Below are 16,998 nucleotides of genomic sequence, written 5' to 3'. Positions count from 1 at the left end.
AGGATACAGTGGCATGAAAAAGGATGTGAAGCCTTTGGATTCACCTGGATTTCTGCATAAATTGGCCATAAAATGTTATCTAAGTCACAAGAATGGACAAGCACAGTGGGCCTCATTCATTAAGGAAAGGAAAGCCAAAAAAAGAGTAACTTTGCACCTTGGCAAAACCATGTTGCATTGGAGGGGGAGATAAATTTAAAATGTGGGAACAGATTTATAGTTGGAGTAGGGCATGTCCTAGATCAACTTTAAAGTTCAGTGATTTGTGTGCTACATGAAAAAACAACCATTTTTTATCTTATGTGCAAAATAATAAACTAATTTGCACCCCTTGCATTGTAACAAGGTGTTGTCCAGATAAAAACTCATTTTTCTGCCTTATTTCCTAAATAAACCAGGCCTAGTGTGTGTAAACTGGGTAGGGTACATAATTCCGATTGAGGTAATACTGGCAGTTAACCTACCAACATGAAAATGTCAGCAGGCTAAATGCCAACACTTACATTATGCAGACAGGGTTACAATGTCATCAGTGTGATTGGCAACATTGACAAAAACTGTGTGGATAAAAAAAAGGCACAGCACACCCTCATTCCAACTGTAAATTATGTTGGAGGGAGCATCATGGTTTGGGCCTGCTTTGCTGCCTCATGGCCTGGACCCCTTGCTCTCATTGATGAAAAAATGAATTCCAAAGTTTATCAAGACATTTTGCAGGAGAATTTAAGGCCAGCTGTCCTTCAACTGACGTGCAACAGAAGTTGGGTGATGCAACAGGATAACCACCCACTAGAACAGGGCAGGCTGAACAATATCTGACAATTTCAGCATATATTCCAGGCCATAATAATCGAACTAAAAATCGATCCCTAGTTTTATCCTGGCCTAAATGGCCACCCAGAGACTAGAGTGAGCCAATGAAAGTACCTGTTACCTTAGTGCCCTGTGTACCACCAGTTGTTGAAACTTTCCCTGTTTAATGACACAGTTTCCTCTATATATCATCCTGTTAAAAACAGGGATAATGAAAGTGGTTCAAGAAAAGATGACCTTCCCATTAAATTATTATAGAGTATACACATTGGAAGATCCAAGAGATCAGTTTCGGTCACGTTTTGTTATTCCCCCATTTTTGGATTTTTAACACACAACTGGGTCCAAACACAATGGGAAATGTTTCTCCCAACAGAGAAGAAGTAGATACCAAATACACTGCATTACAGTAACTAAATAGGACAGCCTGTTCAATATCAGGCTCAGTCCTCTAGAAGGAGGAGGTATGAAAAATGATCAGGACCCCTCACTTAGAGAATAACAGCACTGGGTCCCTTCTGGTATCCCTGGATGTAGGATAACAGGGTAAAAATGTTAAAGTTAGTATGTCAACCTATTGTGGCATTACATGTACCAGCATGCACTGACAGCCCATGACTGTTATAGAATACAAGCACTTTTATTGGTCACTAATGTGGCACTAAAGTTCCAGGTATGTTTTGTGCCCATGTGCATGCTGCCGAGACCATTGCTGGACAGACAGCTGTTTTACACATTCCCCCCGAATTAGCGCGGCATTAAAGTTATTACCATTATTACGGTAATTTTAACCCAGGTAGCTGCGAGCAAACAGCCGGCGTTGAAACTACCATAACGGTAATTAAGCTCATTATTACCGTAATAATGCGCATGCCGCGTTACTTTTACCAGTAACATGGCCAATTGAATTCCCCCTTAGTGCTGTTTGCCAATGGGACCCCAATGCTTCTTGACCCTCCTCATTAGTGACTACATAGCACTGTATCAGTCTACTTATTGTTTAGGAGCGACAGGACAATTTTTATTGTATTGTATTAATTTTATTATTGTCTCTAACCATTACTGACAGACAAGATAGCTTAGCAAACCATAGCAAAGAGTTCCAGAGACTCAACAGCTGACCCTTCTGTTTGACCCGCACCATGTTTCCACATCCAGGTCAGCTCCCTGTAGACATTGTCTGTTCCCGCTGACATTGTGTATTTTCACGTCCATCCAGTTCCGCTAGAAACTGAAGGTGACGGCATTCACTTCTAGGATCGGCATCAGGTTATACCTGTGAAAAAATTGCATGAAAACTGCAAATAAACACATTAGGAATATACATATATCTTGAGAATGAGTCGAGTAAAAAGATCCTGGACCTACCAGTTTGTGCACATTGGACTGTTCATGATATAAACTTGGAAATTTTATATCATGAAAGAACAAGTACACAGGATGTGGAGAGCGACAGAATGCAAAATGAGCCCACCGCATACACTCTGTTGATGAGACGCTCTAACTATACATTGCCCCTAAATGAGTTGGACATTGTTACACAATTGTGATTATTAGTGGCATATTAAATGTTCCTAATGAAGACTAACAGAATGGAACACTGAATGCTATATCACTTTTAAGTAGACAGACAAATAGGCCAAGAGCTCCTGCGATCAATTGAGTTATATATATATATATATATATATATATATATGTATATATATATATATATATATACACAAGTTAACCCGTGCATGATACTCATGCATTCTAGTCAAATCAAGCTACTTAAGGTGTTAAAAAGGTTCTTGTCATCTTCATCGCCACACACACACACGCCGCTAGGCTTTTATATATTAGATAATGCTAAGAATTTAGGTCAGTATAGTATATAACTCCGCCCAGCAGGTGGCGCTGCAGCTTGAGCACTCTGTCACCCAGTAGTTTTTTCCACACACACACACACTAACATAGCATGTGTGTTCATGAGGTAAAATTACCTCACGAAAATGAGTTTGAGCCCTCAACTCGTAAATTTAGCCTTTACTACCCCTCCCACGGGGGGAAGGGGGGATGATGGAAGTTAACTGACTTCACTATTATAATTTTTTTGTCAAATAATGTCAGTATACCAAATTTCAGGTCAATTGGATGAGCCCTTTCTGAGAAAATAGTTTTTTCCACACACACACACACACACTAACACACGCCGCTAGGCTTTTATATATTAGGTAATGCTAAGAATTTAGTAGGTCAATGTAGTATATAACTCCGCCCAGCAGGTGGCGCTGCAGCTTGAGCACTCTGTCACCCGGTAGTTTTTTTCACACACACACACTAACACACGCCACTAGGCTTTTATATATATATATATATATATATATATAGGGATGCTGCAGTTGGAATTGAGCACCCAAGAGCTATCAATCACAATTGCATCAGTAAGAAAAGAGGTGGACATTGTCGTTTACCAGTCCAGGAAGAGAAACTACATCTCCCACAAGGCTACTGTGAATAGGGGACGTGGCCTAACAGATCTGTTTGGAGACAGGGAAACCCCAGAGCACAGGGGGAGACAGATGAAAGAGACTGAGCTGTGTGCCAAGTCCAGAGAAGGGGACCCTAAGCAGAAGGGCACTGGATTGGTGGTCTAGGCAGGGAGAACTGCCAGTCTTGAGAAATATCGGAGCAGAGCAGAGTGGGGAACATAACCTGCTGGGATGTCACAGCTTGAAGCTGAAGGAGGAAGTTTGCACGCACCTCTAAGGAAAGATATTTTAAAGTCAGCCCTTTTGGAGGGAATCAAGTCCAGATCCTGGGACCCATACTAGTGCAGATAAGTAACTGTGGTTAATTTACCTACCTGGGTAATTCAAGTGGGGTTTGGACTATATCTGGTCACAAGGGCTGAAGAGTCAGGAACAGATGGGTGAATAGGTAAATGTGCACCAAGTGTGTTTAATTAGCATTTGAGCTTATGCCACAATGTGATCCCTCTGGTGTTAAAATAAAGTTGTGGAACTACAAGTTCCAGGAAAGAATTAAGCAAGGATACAAACTGAGGATTTTACAGTTGTTGCTACAGGATGGTTGGCATAATGTGACCAATGTACCTTACCGCAAGTGATTGAAAGACCCCTAAAAGCTGTGCTTTCATGCCATGCTGGCATCCATACAGAAGGGTCCCAACTTTCAGTGCACTGCTCCGTGTGGTGTGTTTGAGGGCTGCCAGTGTGTGTGTGGTTGGTAGTATATTGTAGAGATATAAGTAAATATATATACATTCATCCTTTGAAATAATTTCCGGTATCAGGAGCCAGAAAGGTTAGCTTCTGATATATTGATCCAGTGTAAAAGGTTGTGTCAATTAATGTTTATGTCTTATGTTGTTGATATTATTGTATTGTTCACTATTATTTCAAACTATGCCAAAGTATATTTTTCTATAAAATCACAAAATCAACATTTAGTGGTTCTAGATCAATAAGTGTGCCTGGGTGGCTTCTGCAGCACACAGTGTGTTAATACTGGGCAGGGGGTTTCCAGAATCTGCCCCTGGTGTTTAGCAAGAGCACCCCCCAGAAGAGAAAGTAATGATTCAGGTGAAGGCACTGAAAACCAAGTACAGAGGTGAGAAGCACCTACATCATTCAATATATATATACCCTCATAACACATACTACAGAAAGGGGTGTTACAGTGGAGGCACTGCTGAGATCCTGAAGACAATCTCAGTGAAACCCCTCAGCACAGTCACCATGAATAGTATAAGTGAGGAAGTGTTTCTGTGGTGCGGGGATTCTCAGGGAGTGACGGATGAGGTAGTCCTGCATGTGCTCCACAGAACTTAGGGGGAAGAACAGCCTAAAATCCTTGATGGAGGATAGAAATGTGAATAACACCAATCTGATCCTATGCAAGATGCAAGTGGAATTGGATATGTTCTTCCCTCCATCATTTCTGGGAGACAAAAACAACAATGTCACATTGTGATTCCATTTAAGCCAATCCATCTAGCAGCAGCACCTCTTAACGCTGAACTTCCGGATGGAAATATTGACAAACAAGTATTTTCTGGGGCCAGGGAATTAAATCCTCAGTCACCCTCCAGTACTAAGAAAACTGATGAGGCTCAAAGCGAACTGTTCCTCACTGCTGTGCAGAGATGAAGCAGTTAGCAAAGTCACAGCCTGAAGGGGGCTACAGAAGACTCGGCTCTTCTCAGGAATAAAACCAGTCTCTGCTGGGGAAGAAACTTATGAAGTATAGAGAGAGATGGTCTCCCAATACCTGGAGGAAAGGCATTGCTCCACATTAATTGAAACTCAAAAATCTGTCACACCAGTACAAAGACGGAGCCTACTTGCTGGGATTGGCGCTGCTGAATCTGTAAGTGCAGAGTCTAACTCGCCCCTGGTGTTTGGCAGGGTCCCCCCGTGAAGGGAGTTTGTATTTCACCGCAAGGGACGCACAGGTTGCAGTTCTCCAGAACAGCTAACAGCAAAGTAAAAGGAAGAGTTGTGAGGCAATCGAGGTCACAACCAAGCAGAGGATGCAGTACAAAGCAGAGTCAACGGAGAGTTGAGCCAAGCCAAAGGTCAAAGTGCCACATGGAGAGGTTAGACGCCAAAGGGATATCCAGGAGAGTAGTTCAGGAGAATGCCAAGGTCAGAAGCCACAACTAGAATGGCACGGATGCTGGAGAACAGGAAAAAGACCTAATACTCTGGCTAATGTCACTGGGATCCGGATGGTCTGCTGGAAGTGTCACATCTGGTTGCTAGACAACCAGATGCAGGGGGGCAAAGCACATGCAGCCGTTCCAAAGCAGCTATGGAGGGATGGCGCCTGACATAGTCCTAGGCGCAATGATAGATGCGCTACCAAGAAAGTATTGCTGGCTGAACTCAGTGATATTCAGAAGTTGAGTCTGAGCCAAGAAGATCAGCAGAATGACTCCTCTATAATAGCAGTTAAGTGGTCTGTCAAACACAAATAAAGACTCCACCAGGGTAGTTTAAAAATGGACAAAGCTGTTTTCCTAAACAGACAGAGTAATTCCTTGGTGGTGAACAGAGGCGGATTGGCAATGTAACCTACCGGTAAAAATCCCGGGAGGCCGACAGCCTCAGGAGGCCGACTAGTGTCTTTTTAGGGGTTTATTAAAAAAAAAAAATATATGGGTAGCGCCCCCCCCCTGCCCCCGAACGGCGGGTGAGGGGGAAAGACAATGTGGTACTAGGTAGCTGGCCCCTCCTCTGGGACCAGCCACCTACCTTAATGTGGCCGAGGAAAATGGTCTCTTCCTTCTCCCCCCTCTGTGGCTGCTGCAGTCTCCTACACAGGTCACATGGGACGTGTCGCATGACAGCTGCCGTCCCGTGTGTGCAGTGAGGGGAGTCTGCAGAAGGAACAAGGTAAGTGTATGTCTGCTAAAGTGTATGTCTATCTGCTATAAAGTGTGTGTGTGTGTGTATGTGTCTCTCTCTCTGCTAAAGTGTGTGTGTGTCTCTGCTAAAGTGTGTGTGTGTGTGTGTGTGTGTGTGTGTAAGGGGGGCTACTAAAGGGTGTTTAGGATAGGAGTGGAGGCTGCTACAGGGTATGTAGGATAGGAGTGGAGGCTGCTACAGGGTATGTAGGATAGGAGTGGAGGCTGCTACAGGGTATGTAGGATAGGAGGAGGGCTACTAAAGGGTGTTTAGGATAGGAGTGAGGGCTGCTACAGGGTATGTAGGATAGGAGTGAGGGCTGCTTCAGGGTATGTAGGATAGGAGGGGGGCTACTAAAGGGTGTGTAGGATAGGAGTGGAGGCTGCTACAGGGTATGTAGGATAGGAGTGGGGGCTGCTAAAGGTTGGAATGGAAGGGTCTTAATATATTGTGTGATAAGAGGGAAGGGAGGTGGCTGTCTTAATAGTTCATGGGTGGGAGATAGGGTATTAATTTAATGGTGGAGCTAATTATTTAATGGGTGCTAATATTTGTGGGGTGATGGTGGGGCAATTTAATTTAATGGTGGGATCATTTCATTTAATACTGGGCCTATTAAATTAATATGGAGTGAAAGGACATTTAATTTAATGCTGGGATGGTTTGGGGCTATTAATTGAATGTGGGGCTGAGTTTTGGAAGGAGAGCTATTTATTATTTAAATGTGAATATTAATTATGTAATGCCGTGATGTTTTTGGAAAATGGTTATATTAAATGTAAATGCTATTAATTTATTGCTGGGGCTGTTTGGAGGGAGGGAAATAGGCCTAATTATTAAATGTGGGTGCTATTGATTAAATGCCAGGGACGGTTGGAGTTTTCTAAATTTCATGTACCCATTTTTTTTTCCTTGTAGGGCCGCCAACATTTCAGGATCCAGACAAGCAGCAACTGATCCAACAGCGACAGGTGGTGACAGTGACAAGAACAGGTAGGAGAGAGGAGGACAGTCTGCCAACTGTCCTGAATCTGGTGAGACAGTCCAGAATTTCGGTGACCGTCTCGCTTAGGATTTGGTCCTACTGAAAAGACAGTTGGGAGGTGTGCCCCGCTTCACACTGTACTACTTGTGAAGGCAGAGCTGCGTGTACCTAACAGTAGTGCACACAGTTTTGCCTGTTTATTTGTCATATATGATAACCCCCCCTGTCTTAAGTGCCCCAGGCCCCCCGGAGCCTTATTCCAGCTCTAGCGATACTTTAATGGTTCTCGCCTTGGTTTTATTGCCTCCTTCTACCTTGCATTGGTCCCATTCTCAGATCACTTTGCTGAACATATGGCCAGCCCCCATTGCACTGACAATATAATTAATCCTGCCTCCTTTAAACTTACTATATCACCAGCAAACCCTTGGAATAGCTCTCCCCTTCACTTATGCCATTGTCTGCCAACCCTCCCTGCACTGTTATTAAATCAAACCACCACCAATTACTGAGCATATTTAGGGCTCATACACAATTGTTACCAAAGAAGTGTTTTCTTGCAGATGCTTGAAGCATTTTACTTTTCTGGTGATCACACTTGATAGCCATATATTATAAGGATTATTTTTGATGCATTTTTTAAAACACACAGTACACATTTTTAAATATTAAAGAGAGATTTGGCTGGTAGTTCACAGCTCATTTTGGGAAAGATGCACCAGTGCGGTGAGGTGCTCATATGCTGCTCTGGCAGACTGATCAAATAGGATTCTGCCAACATGTTTCGTAATAGTGAAACTTATTAAACAAAGTCAGATATATTTCTATGAAGGGAATTTTGGAAGAATGTGTTAGTAGCAACTAAAGAAGTTAGAGCACAGAGGCATAAATCAGTCTCAGATAATGTAAAAGATTTCATGTATTTTTATAGCACAGGACTGGCAGCTTTTTCCCTGTTTTGCTTTAGAAATGACCCACTGTGTCTTAAGTCATCACATATAGGTTTTCCTAAATGTTACTACAACCGAATTCCAGTAGTTTTAAATCCTGCCTACTTTTGTGTTGGCCCCACCCACAGTTGATTTTGACCCACCCACACGAGGCCACTTCAAGAATTTTTTCCAGGGCCACTTTAAGTTCCCAATCCGCCCCTGGTGGTGAAGCAGGGGCTACTGTATAGAGAAACCAGCTGCAAAGATGCCAGAGAGAGAAATAAGCTGCTATTGGCAAAAAAGCACTGTCCCATGGTTCTCTGTGCTTTGCATGATAACCATGGCCACCTGGGAATAGAGAAGACCATGAGCTTAATTTCAGATAGATTCTACTAACCGAAAATGGAGAAAGATATTGAAGGTTATTGAAAGTCTTGTGGGACATGAATACTCCGAAAAATCCTTAGTAGTACAGGCTGTGCTTTCTTTCCAGCATGGAGGTTCCATTGTATGCTCCACCTTGTGTTATGTCTATATCTTATAGTTAATTTTTTTTCATAAGATATGCCGTTGCATACTGCGCATGTGCACCATAAATGTATAGGCATGCGTCTGTATATGGATTTTTGTGCATAATTGACTTGTGTCCCATAAGCGGACAGGGATGGGCAAGCATAAGCTGGGCATAGTAAGGGCATGTTCACATAATTGCAACATAATTAGATGTGGTGGCATATCTCATATATCTATTGTGGTCGCTGGAGGGCAGATGCAATAATATGCAATGGAAGATGACTAGCTTAGCTGCACTATCTAGCCGCTTCTGATTGGCTGATAGAGTATTGAGTCCTACAACTGATACTACTTAATTCATTAGCATCATGGCTATTTATCAAGTTACAGCTATATTTTTGTCATTTCTAGTTAGACTACTGCATGAAAGAACATTCCCATTTGATTTTCTAATAGTTGTAATCAACAGATGTGGAGGTGTTTGTTTTTAACTACAGTTAAGATTGAAAATGCAACTTTTGCAATTATGAATAACTGTCACAATATTATTTTCTCTTACACTTCATTATTGCTAATGGCAATATGGCATGTGATGTTCAACTACCAGAACTGCATCACAAGGAACTAGATGTGGTCCCCCAGGGCTTATGCTCGAGTAGTAGTAGCTGGTGATTATATTATTGCCGAAGGAATGGACAGAACACAGGCGGTATTGAGCAACCTAGATGGTAACGGAAGAGTTAATAACATAGAACTGGACTGGCTAGGGATAATGCAAATTCATAAAACAAGCCAAGGTCAGGAGCAGGAGATACAGCAATTCAGTTTAGCAAGTGGGGGTCAGGTCAGGTAGATATAAATGCAGATCTTTTTTAACAAGCCAAGTTTTGGAGCAGGAGAAGTCAGAAATTCCATTTATACAATCCGGGTCACACACTGAGAGACAGAATCATGTCAGGATACAAAGGCACACTAGGTCAAGCAGGAACTACCACCAGCATTGGTGAACAGCATGAAGGGGTTTATAAAGCCAGAGGAGCCAATGAGAGTTTGCAAGCTGATTAGCTGCACAAGTGTAGTAAGTGATTAGGAGCATGTAGATAGCTGACACTGCCTAGCGACTAGCTGAGAGTTGAGAAAACCCAGTTATTTAACTAGCAGCTGGCTGGATTTGAAGTAGCACCGGCTGTATCAGGAGGAGAGGACACCGATATTGATGCTAGGCAACCAGTCCGCCATGTAACAGTGAACATCCTGCAACCATATATGGAAATTAGCTGACACCAGGATGCAATCCACTCCAGATGCCGTTAACCGATCCGGCGTGCGGTGGTGATCACCTTGTTCCTTAACACATCAGAGCGCAATTCGCTGCCACCTAATAGAGCGAGGATGCCAGCTACTGTTTGCTATGCAAGTGATCCGGCTTGCCATGGGGTCCAGCATGTTTCTTAATATTCCCCTTCCCTTCCCTTGAGGAAGGGTCGAAGGAGCCCAACACCGAGGCTTCTGAGGGTTTACCAATTTGTTTGCATGAAGATCTGTGGCTGGAATCCTTTCTCCATAGCCTTTCCAATGAACCAGATCATTTTTTTGGACCTTCTTTGCATCCATAATTTTCTCCACTTCAAACTATGTTTGTCCAACTTCTAATACTGAGATTGACTGAACATTGGTACTGAGTTTGAATTTTTTTGTCTTGAATGCAGATTTAAACAGAGCACAATGGAATGTTCTCGGGATCCTTAAGGAACGAGCAAGATCCAATTGAAAACTTACTGGATTAATTTTCCTAATAATATTAAACCATCCTATAAATTGGGGCCCAAATTTATATGATGGCTGCTTCAAACGAATATTTTTTAGTAGATTACCATACCCTATCTCCAGTTTTGAAATTACACTTCCTGCAATGCTTATCAAAAAATAACTTTGACTGTGTTGCCACCCGAGAAAGAGATATTTGTACTTTTCTTCCAGATATTCTTCATGGTTATTTTGTTATCCCAAGTATCGATGATGGAATGATGACCGTATATACAGAAAAACGGTGATGTGTCAGGTGATGTTGGAGGGGTATTATAGGGGATTTGCCGGTATTATAGGGGATTTCCGCCACCGGCAATGCCTCGGCTCAGTTGTTATGGAGGTGGGAGACATAACACCTAAGATATTATATAAGGACCTGATTGACCCTATCAGTTTGTCCATTAGTTTGCGGGTGATAAGGAGATGGAAAATTTAATTCCACACCTAAAATTTAACAAAACAACCTCCAAAACTTTGCTTTAAATTGTGAACCTCTGTCAGATATTATGTTGTTGGGGATTCTATGTAGTTTAAATATATTTTGGCTGAAAAGAGAAGCCAGCTCTTTGGCTGAGTATAGACCTGAAAGGAAAGCTAACATTTTATTGAAGTGGTCGACTACCACCTATATAGTGGTGAAGCCAGTAGAAAGTGTTAAATCAATGGATGGCCATGGTTTGTTTGGGATAGGAAGTGGCGTATGGTGTCCCATGGCAGGTCCTCTAAGACTTTGCATGAGCACAAACCTGGCAGACCCGAATAACTCTTTAGTATCTTTTCATATGGAAAGAAACTAAACAGAATTACACAGAATTTGAAGATTTTTGTCAACTTCTGGATGCCCTGCAATTTTATTTTCATGCGGCTCTCTGAGCTTGTCTCAGATGCTTGGGAATGAAGACATTGGATAGAGTTGCGAATGGAGCTTGGATTTGGAATGCTCTTAATTGCATGGAAAGGTCCCAAGTTAAGACAGCTACAATATTTGTAGATGGAATGATGGGAATAGGAGGTTTTTGTTCTGAGTATAACAGATGAAAACATCTGGAGAGATCAGCAGCTTTCTTAAATCCTCGTTGGAAAGTAATAATGAAGTTAAACTGGGAATATAACAGAGTTCAGCAGGCTTGCCTGGGATTTAGTCTTTTCAAAAACAGTTTTTATCTGATTCAGTTATCTGTAATTAACACAAGGGGCTAGATTTACTAAGCTGCGGGTTTGAAAAAGTGGGGATGTTGCCTATAGCAACCAATCAGATTCTAGCTATCATTTTGTAGAAGGTACTAAATAAATGAAAGCTAGAATCTGATTGGTTGCTATAGGCAACATCCCCACTTTTTTAAACCCGCAGCTTAGTAAATCTAGCCCAAGGTCTCAAACCTCCATCTTTTTTGGCCACAAAGAATAGGCAAGCACCTAAGGTACACTTGGAAGGCCTAATAAAACCTTTGGCTAAATTTTCAGAATTGTAATGCTCCACAGATTTAAATTCCAGTGAAGTCAGGTTAAACAGTCAGCCTTTAGGTAATCTAGCCCCTGGTGTGAGATGAATGGCGTACTCACATAGCCTATGGGGTGGAAGCAAATCTGTTGCTTCCTTACAGAAGTTATCTGCATAATCCCAATATGCAGTAGGAATGGAACTAGGCAAAGAAATGGCCAGCCTCACTGGGGTGAAAGACAGAATAGAGAACAGGATTCTTCCCAGCGAGTGATTTGTGGATTATGTTGAAACAGCCACGGAAACCACAGAATTACAGGATAATTTAAAGTCCTGACAATATAAAAGGAGATAACCTCTGAGTGCAGGCATCCCACCCTGCAGGTGAGATGAGTGGTTTTCAGCCTCTTAGGTCCTCCAGTTATCAAGGTTTCATCCAATCTCAAGATGAAGTCTAGGATTTCAAAAGGTACTGTGGATATCTTAAGTTTCTGTAACACTTCCTGATCAGTGACGTTTCCTGTTGCCCCACTATTCAGTAGAGCAGCTATAGGAAAATGTGCCTGGTCAGCATAAATATCCACAGGGATCTGAAGGGAGTTAGGAGTTGTTGAATTGGTTTGGCCTAGGAAAAACTCCCCATCTTTTCCTGGGCTCTGAAGTTTCCCGAATACTTTGGGCATTCTCATACTGAATGTCCCTCGCCGCCACAATAAAAATATTATCTCCTGACTCTCTCTTCTGAGGAAATGTGGTAAGTACCAATTTACATGGGTTCAGGACTGTCCCTATAAGAGAGTGGAGAAAAAGAGCAAGTGATAACCGCACATGACTCCTTCTCCTGGTGGCGTTTCTTGTGTCGCCTGTCTATCCTAATAAACACATCAAATATTCTAAAGTTTCCAGAATAGGAAATTGACCTAATGCTTCTTTTATGTAATCAGTAAGTTCTACTCTGAACTGGCTACAAAGAGCTGGGTCATTCCATCCAGAGCCATCGGTCCACCTACAGAATTCTGTGCAGTATTCCACTGCTGATTTATGCCCTTGTTTAAGAGCTCGAAAACAAGATTCTGCTGTGGTCACCCTATCAGGGTCATCATATAGGATACCCAGGCCATTGAAGAAAGCATGAACAGAGGATAATGTAGGACTGTTAACATCAAGCCCAAATGCCCAGGTCTGCAAGTCACCTTGTAACAAGGATATCACAGTACCAAAACGCTGCTCCTCTGAACCAGGCGAGGTTGGTCTGAGCGTGAAATATAGCTTGCAGCTGTCCCGGCAATTCTGAAACAGTTTATGATTACCAGAGAACCTGTCTGGTAAATAAATTTTAGGATCCTTTGCTGAAGGACTGAGCGAGCTGCATCTTCTTGAGCAGACACACACTAGATAAATCCTGGACCACCTGTGATAATGCTTCAGGCTGACTAGCCAGTATATAAGCAAGAGATGCTTGATGTATCTCCATGTGTCGGATCCAAAATTGCTTTTGCCTTGTGATAATGTTAATGGCAATATGGCATTTGATTCTCAAATATCAGAGTTATTCACCTGTAGCAGAACCCTTTCCAAAGAACTAGGGGCCTGATTCATTAAGGATCTTAAATGAAGAGGTATCTTATTTCAGTCTCCTGGACAAAATCATGTTACATTGCAAGGGGTGCAAACTAGATTTCTGTTTTGCACATAAGTTAAATACTGACTGTTTTTTTCATGTAGCACACAAATACTTGATAGCTTATTTGTACACTGAAATTTAAAGTTGATATTTGTGTGCTACATGAAAAAACAGTCAGTATTTAACTTATGTGCAAAACAGAAATCTAGTTTGCACCCCTTGTAATGTAACATGGTTTTGTCCAGGAGACTGAAATAAGATACCTCTTCATTTAAGATCCTTAATGAATCAGGCCCTAGATGTGTTTCACAGTACTCAGTTGACCCCAGGACTTGATAGCTTATTTGTACACTGAAATTTAAAGTTGATATTTGTGTGCTACATGAAAAAACAGTCAGTATTTAACTTATGTGCAAAGCAGAAATCTAGTTTTCACCCCTTGTAATGTAACATGGTTTTGTCCAGGAGACTGAAATAAGATACCTCTTCATTTAAGATCCTTAATGAATCAGGCCCTAGATGTGTTTCACAGTACTCAGTTGACCCCAGGACTTATGCTCGATAAGCTAGTGATCACACTTTTGACAGTAGAGTGGAGAGAACAGAGGAGGAGGAAGTGAACAACCTAAATAGTACCAGAAGAGTCAATAACAGAGAACTAGACTGGCAAGGGTTAATGCAGATTCATAAACAAGCCAAAGCCTGGAGCAGAAGACAGCAATTCTCTTTAGCAAACCAGGAGCCAGGACAGGAAGAGACAAATGCAGATCCATTTAACAAGCCAAGGTGTGGGGCAGGAGACAAAAATTCCATTTAAACAATCCGGGTCAAACACTGGATGACAGAATCATGTTAGGATACAAAGGCACACTAGGTCTGTTGTTCACCAGCATTTAGTGAACAACAGAATGGGGTTTATAAAGTTAAAGGAACCAAAGAGAGTTTGCAAAGTGATTAGCTACTCCTTAGGCACTGTCTAGCAACTAGCTGAGAAGACGCTGGTTGTTATTTACATGTCAACTGATTGGAATAGAAGTAGCGCTGGCTGCATCAGAAGGAGAGAATGCCAATATTGTCACTATGCGACCAGTCAGCGTGTAGCAGCCGTATATGGAATCAGACTGACACCAGGGCGCAATCCGCTACCGCCTGACAGAGAGCGGATGCTGGCAACTGATCTGACATCTGGCAGTGATTGCATATCTTTTAACAAATCAGGGTGCAATCCGCTGCCGCCTGATAGAGAGGATGCTGGCTACTATCTCTGCCTCTCTGCCCCTCCTTGCCTCCCCTGCCTCAAATCTGATTCTGTTGCTTCCACCATGTCTCTTCTGCCTGTTTTTTTCAACTTTGCTCTCCCTTGTTCTCCCAATTTTTGCATCTCTGTCCTTTGCTCCTTCATGTCTTTGTCTACTGTCACTCCTTTAGTTTCTCCTGACCCTTTTGTCTCCCCAGTCTCTTTGCCTCCTGTTTGCCTCTGGTCAGGGGAAGGCTTGCAAATGTTAGCCCAGGGGGGCAAGACTCGACTTAGCAGCCTATTTCAATGGTAAAAATTGCAGGTGTCCAGCCCAAGGTAGTGCAGGATCCGCCCGGGGGGCAGATGCCCCCCAGCCCAACCTGCTTGTACCCCTGGTTCTCCTGCTTCTTTGTTTACCCTATGTCTCTTCTGCCCACTGTCCCTTGTTCCCAGAAGAAAAGTTGTAAAAATAAGTAAATATGCTGCCCCTTGTTTTTTGTCTGTCCCACTCGCTCCCCCTCTTGTCTGTCTACCTTCATCTGCCATTCCTTATCTCTATCCTGCCCCTATGCCTGACCATTCCCATGACTCAATTTTCCCTGTGCTTATGTTTCATGTCTGTCTCCTTATATCATTGTATATGCTATTGTCTCCCAGTCTTGCACTTCTCCCAATGTCCCCATGTCTCTTGAATGCCCGTGCTTGACTCACTTCTTATCTACATTTTTTCTATAAAATGCTTAATGGCTGATACCTTTCCTTACATTATTTTCTTATCGTTTTAACCATAACCATAATAAAGACACGACAACTTAAATATGAGGAAAGTAACACGGGATTTATTGCAGGTATGGTGGTGGAGAAAGGAGCAGACCGAGTCGACATCCGCCAGGCCAACCAGGATGCCCCAAGCCTTCCAGGGGGCATCCGCAAACGGGGGACAACCACACACCCCAAGGCGCACATATCTACCTAAACGGGGCTACCGCCCCGGGCACTACAGAACCCTCCCCTTTTCTAGGCTAATGGAAGCAACCACAAGTCAACCCGGTCGGGAAGTACTTGGACCGAGACTAATAGCCTATTCCATTTGAAAACAGGTGGGTTAAGCGTGCCCGATACCATCATGTGCCCTTACCACTGGCCGTCGACTGTACTGCGATTTCCGGCCACTGTTATTCCACGATAACCACCACCGCCAACTGTACCGGTCCCCGATCACCGCAGATGACCATCTTTGTTGATGCATAGGGAGGGAGGGTGGGTAACGTCCAGCAGTGTAAGAGATGGATTCTTCTCCGCCTATCCCATATATAACCTCCGTAACTCCTCCCCATGACTCATCCGGACGTCCTGATCAGACCAGCCCCTTTAACCCCCCCAGAGTCCAATACAGTTCAACACAGCCTTAGCTTTTATTATCCCTCGGGCTTATATCCAGCCCTCTGTTCTTATAAAATGCTTAATGGCTGATACCTTTCCTTACATTATTCTCTTATCGTTTTAACCATAACCATAATAAAGACACGACAACTTAAATATGAGGAAAGTAACACGGGATTTATTGCAGGTATGGTGGTGGAGAAAGGAGCAGACCGAGTCGACATCCGCCAGGCCAACCAGGATGCCCCAAGCCTTCCAGGGGGCATCCGCAAACGGGGGACAACCACACACCCCAAGGCGCACATATCTACCTAAACGGGGCTACCGCCCCGGGCACTACAGAACCCTCCCCTTTTCTAGGCTAACGGAAGCAACCACAAGTCAACCCGGTCGGGAAGTACTTGGACCGAGACTAATAGCCTATTCCATTTGAAAACAGGTGGGTTAAGCGTGCCCGATACCATCATGTGCCCTTACAACTGGCCGTCGACTGTACTGCGATTTCCGGCCACGCCCGGGTCCTCCAGACCCGCGGCCCGCCACCACACCTAAAGAATTCCCGCTAAGCCTCTATAAATATCCTCAATAAACAAACGCATGCCTTCCTCATTCAGATGAACACCATCAGACCGATATAGCCCAGGACTCTGGAAACGTATAAGAGGATGTTGTATACGGACTCCACCAATAGAGCGAATAAATCGAGCAATCACCGAGTTCACTTTTTTCCGTACCTCGTCAGCCACTCTGCCTTCCTTAAAATATCTCCAAGACAACCTAGGCACTATATCCGACCAGCATATTAACAGGTCAGGCCAGGAGGCACGGACCCAAGCCAACTCCGACTGAA

At 43.1% G+C, this 16,998-nt stretch overlaps 1 protein-coding gene across 1 annotated transcript in view; it reads right to left on the bottom strand.

Annotated features, from left to right (window-relative positions):
* LOC142141621 (uncharacterized) overlaps nt 1–16,998 on the bottom strand; it is a 939,875-nt gene that overhangs the window by 157,995 nt on the left and 764,882 nt on the right. The gene's annotated exons all lie outside the window — the stretch shown is intronic.

This window comes from Mixophyes fleayi, chromosome 2 (genome assembly GCF_038048845.1).
Source record: "Mixophyes fleayi isolate aMixFle1 chromosome 2, aMixFle1.hap1, whole genome shotgun sequence".
Taxonomy (NCBI): domain Eukaryota; kingdom Metazoa; phylum Chordata; class Amphibia; order Anura; family Limnodynastidae; genus Mixophyes; species Mixophyes fleayi.
This window is presented reverse-complemented; position numbering and strand designations above follow the sequence as displayed.